The sequence below is a fragment of the Lemur catta genome, chromosome 1, assembly GCF_020740605.2.
Source record: "Lemur catta isolate mLemCat1 chromosome 1, mLemCat1.pri, whole genome shotgun sequence".
NCBI lineage: Eukaryota > Metazoa > Chordata > Mammalia > Primates > Lemuridae > Lemur > Lemur catta.
The window spans coordinates 167,402,022-167,410,458 of record NC_059128.1 but is presented as its reverse complement, the minus strand read 5'-3'; the positions used below and the strand labels follow the sequence as shown (position 1 = coordinate 167,410,458).

At 44.9% G+C, this 8,437-nt stretch overlaps 1 pseudogene; it reads right to left on the bottom strand.

Moving 5' to 3' along the window:
• Window positions 1-313: 313 nt before the first annotated feature.
• LOC123641303 lies at window positions 314-8,150 on the bottom strand (annotated as a pseudogene).
• Between the last annotated feature and the right edge of the window lie 287 nt (window positions 8,151-8,437).

The following is an 8,437-nucleotide window of genomic DNA, read 5'->3' as shown; positions in this document are numbered from 1 at the left end:
TCAACATTTCAAGCAATCTTAGTAAGAGGACTAAAAGAATGCCTGATACGAATTAGTGGTTTTATTGTTGATCAGCGATTGTGGTCACAGACATATGTATGGTAGAAATGGCTACAGGAAGAATGGCAAGAAGTGCCTCTCAGGCTGTCTCCCAGAAATGTATTGTAACCCATATAACCCAACCCTCATGTGGTCCAGTCTCTGCACTGAACATCGTCAAAGAGGTGGCAGTTCCACAGTGTGGTAGGTGATGAGGGGTGTTTTCTTTTCTTTTCTTTTTTTAATTTTTATTATTCAAAAAAGCTTCATTTTCTTATTTAGCATTCTGGCTCTGTGCTTGTGCCTTCAACACTTCACAATAATTTTCTGCTCCTCGATAAGGAAAGCACACTTGATCCTGTCACAAACACATTTAGCACACATGGAACCACCATAGGCCCCGTTGACATATTTTTTTTGTTTTAGACAGCCTCATAAGAACTTTAGGTCTCACAGCACGAACCCCTCGAAGTCTGCCTGGGCACACGCCACATGCAGATTTTGCTGCTTTCCCAACCTTCTTCGTATAAAGGTAAATAATTCTATTGCCAGGGGTTCGGGACCGCCTAGTTTTGTTAGAGGCTGTATTGTAGGAAACTGGTATGTCAGTTGCTGGACCATTCTGAGTGCCTGCAGACACCGACCCCAGAAGAGAGAGGGGTGTTTTCAAATTAAAATCACTTCAAATATTTACTGCAGTCTCTTAAGGAAACTTGAAGATGGCAAACCAAACACAGATAATGCATTTGTATCTACTCTCCTTCTCTCCCCACCCAAAAAGCACATTCAAGGAGCTGATCCATCAGCTGGGCTTTGAGGGGTGGAGAGAAATGGGAGGGCTGTCCTAGCCAGAGAGACCAGCAGGGATGGGGCAGAGGGACACAAGCCCACCTGGTTCTCAGCATGGCAGGTGGTCCTGTGAGTGTGGAGTGCAGGCAGAACAGGATGGGCTGGTTAAGAGACTGAGAAGGGGAGCCAGCGTATGAAGGGCCTTGAGTCACAGGCCAAGGGGGTGGATTCCAGGTTCTACCACCCAAAGCCTACAGCTGAGAAGTGGTGTGATCGGATCACTCTGGCAACATGCAAGGGGCAGGCGACCAGTCAGGACATTACAGCAGGGTCTGGGAGAGAGGACCAGGCACAGAGAGGTTGGAGACGAGGGTTGGCCTCTGTCAAGTCCACCAAGGGCTGCCAAAGAAGATGCTTCTGAGCCCCACGCCCTGTGCGTATGTTCTCAGGCCTGGGTCTGGCATTGAAGGTGCTCCCTCACACCTTACTCAGGACACGCTCCAGAGGTCCCAGGCCTGCCAGCCAGGCACCCCAGTGCCAGCTGGCCACTCCACACTGCTCCTCCAGTCTCTGAGCTGAGACCAGACTCCCCCCAGGTGCTGGGAGGGCCACCCTCAGCTGCCTTCCCACAGGCCAACATTTTCACTGTATGCTACAGTCAAAGACGTCTATAATTGCCACCAGATAGAAAACAACAAATGAATCTTTAAACTCAGACAATATGAAATATATTTCAGTGACTTTAAAAAGTTCTTTTTTGTGTTTTCTTTTTGTTCAATTTTTACCAAAAGAATATAGGAGTCTGGGCAGCCTAGGTTTTCCAGGAAGCTGATGCTGAGATGGAGGTAATAATTTTTTTTCAGGATGACCTCTGGCAGGGGAGGGTGACTCCTGTGGATGGAAGAGGACAGAAGCAGGATTGGAGTCTTCAGACCTGCAGATCTGACAGGTTCTGCCAGTCGTCAAACTCAAACAAAGATCACCCATTGGAGGACTCTCACGTTGGATGGGAGTGTGGAAACGGCTGGCCCTTGTACCACCATCTTGCTCAGTCATTGGCCAGGGCCTCCTCAAGAAGAGCATGAATGTGGTCTGAAAGCTGAGTGAAGCCTGTGGGAGCCAACAGCTGTAGGCTGCCGGCCGAGCGCTGCCTCCAGGCTGGGCGGTCCTTTCTTGGAGCAATGCATCATCCTGTCTGTCTGGAGTCCCTCCTCCTAGCCTCCAGTCCAAGTGGGCCACATCTGTTGTGTTTGAACCCTGCGTGCCTGTCTCCATAAGGGGCCTCTTCACTCTCTCCATCACCTTCCTTCCCTCCTGCCTCACTAGACAGAGGCACCTCTCTCCAGCGATACGTTCTGCCCTGTCCCCTCACTTCCCAACACTGAAGCCTTTTTCCTTTGTCTGCTGGTAATACTCTGCCTAGAACCCACCACAAGCGAACTCAAAAGATAAATGACTGGCTGGGCAAAGATCTGCACCTCTTGAGTCACCAAAGGCTAACTTTCCAAAGACAAAAAGCTCAATACAAGTCACAGATATAACCAAACAGAAAAATGAGCAAAAGATACGAACGGACAGTTTATAGAAAAGGAAGTACAAATGACCCTTAGATGAAAAGACACTCAACCTGACTCATAGTAAAAGAAATTCAAGCTAAAGCTACACCAAGATACCATCTTCACCTATCAGATTGGCAAAGATCAAAAAGTTTGATTCAGTACAGCGTTGGCGGGGAAACAAGCACGCTCACTACTCATGAGAATGTGAATTGGTAAAGCCATGTGGAGGACAGTTTGGCAATGTCTCTCTAAGTAACAAATTCCCACGACCTTCAAAAGGCAGTAGAATGTAATGGTTAAGAATACAGAATGGAGTCAGAACACCTTGGTTTGAATGCCAGCTCTGCAAGTCATTTAACTTCTCTGTGCCTCAATTTTTCTCATCTGCAAAATGGGATAATAATAGTACCTGCCTCTGGAGATTATTCCAAGGATTAAAATACATTAATTATTGTAAAGCACTTACAAGAGTTTCCAGCTCTCAGTAAATATCATGTAAATGTTAACTATCATTATTATTAATTGCCCCTGCAATTCCACTGTTAGGAATTTATCCTACAGATATGCTTGCACATGTGCTAAATGAGTATATAATGCTATGCGTTGTAGCACTGATGCAATTGAGCAGAAGATTAGATATAATCCAAATGTCCATTAACAGGCTAAATTAATTATGGTGCATGTACATAATACAATACTATGAGGATACCAAAAAAAATTATAAAGAAGCTCTTTAGTACTGATCCAGTGTGTGTGCATAGCATGCTTCCATAAGTTTTTAAATAAACAGAGTAGTATGAACACAAGTCTACATTCCTTAATCCACAATTATGAAATTCAAAAATCTTTGAAAAATGAAAGTTTACAAAAAAATAAATGGTACAACACATTTGGTAGCAAAACCTCAACTGAACTGAATGAACTTAAGGCTGATTCTGGCTTTATTTATCCTACTTGATGCAGAAATATTTCATGCCTTATCACAGACTCTGCTGGGAGTGTGGCGTAATACACACGATACCTTTTGATACTCCTTGAATTCCCAATTGCAAAATACACCTGCCCCCAGGGGTTCCAGATAAGGGATTATAAACTTACAGGATTATTTACCTTTTTTTTTTTGTTTGTTTTTGCATTAAAATATCTCTTGAAGTATACACAAAAAATAGCACCAGTTGCCTCTAATAAACTGTGCCTTTGGATTGGGTGGGAGAATTTTCACTGTATTTCAATCCAGAAATTTAAAGATTATATGGAAATTTTACTTATTCAAAAAATAAATAAATAGCGTTGAAGACCTCCTCTGCTGCTGGGCCATCCTAAAGCCTGACCCGCCCTCTCACTGGCACTGGCTGTGGCAGGCTGCCTGGGAACTTGGACCCAGGAAGCAGGACTCAAGGGTGGGAGCGGGTGGGCCAGGAGCCTCATCTCTGACTCACTGTGCTGCCCTGGGCATGGCGGCAAGGCCTCCTCCCTAGAAAAGTGGAGATAATGAGAGTGACTCAGTGGGAAGCCCTCCAATGGGCCCAAAGGCAGGAAGACAGGTTCCCTCGTGGGCCCTCCTGCACACCGTCCCGTGAAGGAGCAAGGGCCGCCCCTCCAGACTCCTCAAGCTGCCACATCTCCCCAGCAGAGACCCAGGGGAAGGGTGTCAGATCCCCAAACTGAGAGACAAGAGCTAAGTGCCCATCGACTACTCAGTACAATAAATGGGTAAGACCCAGGGCGAGACAAGTGACAGTGAGATTCCAGAGCACATGGCAGAAAGGAGAGATTCTAAAGGCTTCCAGCAGGAAGAAAACAGGTCGTGTACAGAGAAACAAGAATCAGACTGGGGAGGGTGGCAGGTCTGAACAGTGGAGGGAGGCAAACTCAGGAATTCATTTTATTTTTTTAGGAATTCATTTTTTAAAAGTGTTAAAATTGAGATGCTTCTTCAAATGTCATATAGGCAATTGAATGTAGAAACCTGGAATTTTAGGGGTTTTAATGCAGTTTTTTATGTAATAACCTACTGTGTGCCCTTCTATACTTTTCTTTATGCCGATAGGTACAAAAGTATATAAACATTTATATACACATAAAACATGTCCATATGTTTACATATGTGATATACGTATACACATATCCACATGCCTACAAAACATATGTATTCATATATGTGATATACAATATGTATACATATATGTATATCCACATGCATACATAAACATACACACTTGCATATCCTTATGTGTGAATATGTAACAGCTTTGAGAATGCCCCTCTCATTTTTCACTTACAGGAGTTTTCCCAATAAATCTCTTGCAAATATAATCTCATCTTAGTCACCGCTCCTTGGAGAATCCAAACTAACAAAACATATATATACACACATTGGTTTTTAAATCATTGTTTTACCTAAATATTGTATACACTTTTCTTTATCTTGCTTTTCTTATTCATAAATATCTAATGAAAATTCATCACTGGTTTATATCTATTTCATTCTTTTTACTGGCTACATAACATTCCTAAATATGGATGCACCATAATTTATTCAGCCATTCACCTATGAATGGACATTCACTTGGATTCCAATTTTTGGATGCTATGAACGATACTGCAATAATTATTATCTTGTACAGATATTTGAGAACAGATGATCTCAAATCTCTGGATTGGTGGTCAAAATATACCTATATACATGTAATTTACATAAGTTATAATGTACAAAATTATTAAGTTTATATAATGATTTTAATTGATTTTTTTAAAGGCAAGAAAAATGCACACTCCCATTAACACTGTATAGGATTGCCCTTTGTAGGTCCACCAGCAATAGGTATTATCAATCTTATTTTTTTCAAGTTAACCTAACCATTTCACTAACAGTGATTTTTCATATTTTTTGGCTCCTCAAAACTGCTCTTCCATATATTGCCGATATTTCTATTGAATCACTTATCTTTTTCTTGTCAATTTGTAAATGTTCTTTGCAGCCTTTGTCCTCTGATACATAAATATGGTTTGCAGATCTGTTTATCTTTACACTATCTTTTGCCACAAAAAGTTTAAAATTCTAATATAGTCAAATATGTTTATCTTTTCTTTCATAGCTTCTGGGTTTCTGGTATTTGTTAAGGCTTTCCCCCATCCCAAGTCTTCATGGTGCAAGAAGGCTGCTAGAGCTCTAGCCGTCACATCTATATTACAGGCAACAGGACAGAGAAAGAAGGAAGGGCACTCCACCTCCCTTTGAAGGCATCTTTCCAGAAATTCCCACATGATAATTCCACTTACATGTCATTGGCCATAATTTAGTTACATAATAGCCATAGTTAGCTGCAATGTTGTCATCACCATCTTTGAGAAATGCAATCTGCTACACCCACACTTAGAATCAAGAACACTCTTGCTTCTTGGCATTCAATAGGCAAGGTGAGAGCACACACTGCTAAGTGAACTGAAGCCTGAGAACCCACCTCTTGGGAGAGAAAGGGCTTCTCTTCTGGCCCCTGAGGCTTCATGCTTAAGACAGCAGGCCTACTAAGTCACAGAGAGGCTACACGGGAGGATCTCAGCTCGGAGGCTTGCATGAGCAAAATCCCAGAATGGCCGCAGGCTCCAGAGGTGGCACCGCTGCCTCAAGCTTCTCTCCCCTCAGTGTCTTCCCCAGGGGATGGGCAGGAGTTTGTGGCTGGGTGGGGAATAGCTAAGCCTGCTGGCATGCAGGACTGATGGCTTTTGAACTGTGGGAAGTACCACTAGGCATTTCCAGGCAGATGGGGGCTTTAGGGAATTACTTATGATTCATGCCAGGCTGCAGGGCGTGTCTGTGCCAGAGAGAAAAACACAACATTGGAAATACTTTCTAACCAGAATCACTCCCTCCCTCCCCCAGTCACTCATAAGCCCACTTGTCATTTGCTGAGGGCCCAGACAGGGGACCAGGAACATCCACCCAGGTTTTCTTCCTACCGTTCTGCTCTCAGCTGAGGAAAGCATCAGTGAAAGAGATAAGCCAATGGAGAGCAGCTGGGCTGTGAAGGGAGCGACCTAGAAGATTCAGCTTAAGCTGGGATGCAAGAGACGCAGCCTGCCGTGCTGAGGGGCGATGTGGGGCCTGAGGACAGGCCTTCTGCCATGTCCACATGATGTCTTCTTTGTGTCCCTCAGCCTCCCTGAGCCCCGGCTTTCTCCTCCATAAGGTGGGAGGGGTAATCTCAACCTTGAGAAGGGGTTCAAGTGGGGAGGCCTCCAGCCCCTGGTAGGTCTGAAAGTCCATGATCATCTGGGCTCTACGGATCAGGTGCTCTGCTAAATTTCTCTTGAAATTTTCTCTTAAAAATACCTTTAAGAAAATCATACAAATATATGTTCACTGTTAAAATAGCCAGGAAGCACAGATAAGCAATAAGGTGACACAATGACAATTAATTCCAGAGAAAAGACCTGTTAACACCTGCACACAGGCTCTTACAAAGTTTCCAGCACCTAAATATATTTTTAATAGGACCTTACTTTATGTGTGGCTCTGTAATCCGCTTTTTTTTTCACTCAACAGTACGCCATGAGTTTCTTTCTATGTCAGTAAACAAACTTTACAGCCTATTCTAACGCTTGCTTGACACTCTGTCAATGCTGCATGCAATTCTGAACACAGGAGCAGTGTGACTGAGTTTTCTTTTCCCTCAGGTCCCAATGTGGCCCAGCACAGAGCTGTTACAGATCTTGTCTTTGTTTAAAATGCTGATATTTGGTTCACCATGAATTCATGTTTATTTTTAAAAACGCCATGCTACAATATCATTAGTCTTGGTTATGGGGTTTTGGGACACCCCCGTTTCACTGCTTCACCCTCGCTGCAGCCCTGCGTCATATGGGTACTCCATACTTTACGCCACTAATTGTCAGGATCCTTAAGTCACTTCCAACTTTTCCAGTCTATTAATCTCTGCATTTCCAGAATCCAGCACAATGCCTGGCACCCAGTAGGCACTCAAATATTTGTTGGGTGAGTGAGTGAATTGGTGAAGGAAGGAAACACTACAATGATCATTCTTGTGGCTAAATCTTTGTACACGTCCATGCAGGGAGAGGGAACGGGCGTCCGGAGAGGAGGCAGAAAGGCAGAAGCCACAGTGGACAGGGAGCACACCACCACGTGTCCACAGCACGGAGTCCAGAGGCTGAGTCGTGTGGATGCGGGTGTGGGACAGCTCCTCTGGAGAGCAGGGGTGTCTTCTCAGCTTATGCACTGCCAGGCCCACCTGAAACCCCCTTTGGAAGTCCCCAGTGGAGCCCTCACTACTGTGGCCTGGACCTGGACCAGATAGCTGGAACCAAAACATGCCACGTCCCAGCTGTGGGACCAGCACATGCTCACACAGACTCACACACCCAGCCCTGAGAGCCCCCCTCACACAGGCTGACTCAGGAGCACACTTGGAGACTGGGCCACAGGCCCGCTGGCCGGGCCGCCGTGCCCCCAGTGTAGAGCTGCCTCTCCACAGCAACGGCAACAGGGGATTTTCTCAACCCTAACTAACGTGTGGAATTTTAAAATAACAAAGCCAGAATCCAAGAGAGGAAATTCTAAGAACATGAAATAAGTCAGAAGAGCAGAGGTGGGTGTTTATTTTCCATCGACTGCCTGGTCCTCTGCCTCCCTCCCCCAACCCCAAAGGCTGGGGGAGGGGCCCGGATTCAGATGTCAGCACCACAAAGCTAAAGGAAACCCATCTTCCTGTGTTTGCTGGGGAACAATGCTGGAAAGGCCATTCCAAGGCCTGCACTTTTCCTTTGTACACAAGAATTTAGGTCCCAGTGCATTCCTGGGAGGGGGGCCCTGACAAGGAACTTCTGGATATAAACATTCCTGTTCCATCACTCAGTGACATTTGGTACACACAGCGGTATTGAACCCCTGTGGTCTTCTGTGCTCAGATCCATACTGGCTCATGCTGGGTGAGGATCTAACAGTGGCTTTGGAGCCCTGGCCCCACCTTGCAGCCCATCAGCTGAAGGGTCTGGTCTCATATGCCTTCTCAGTCACTACCTCCCAGCTC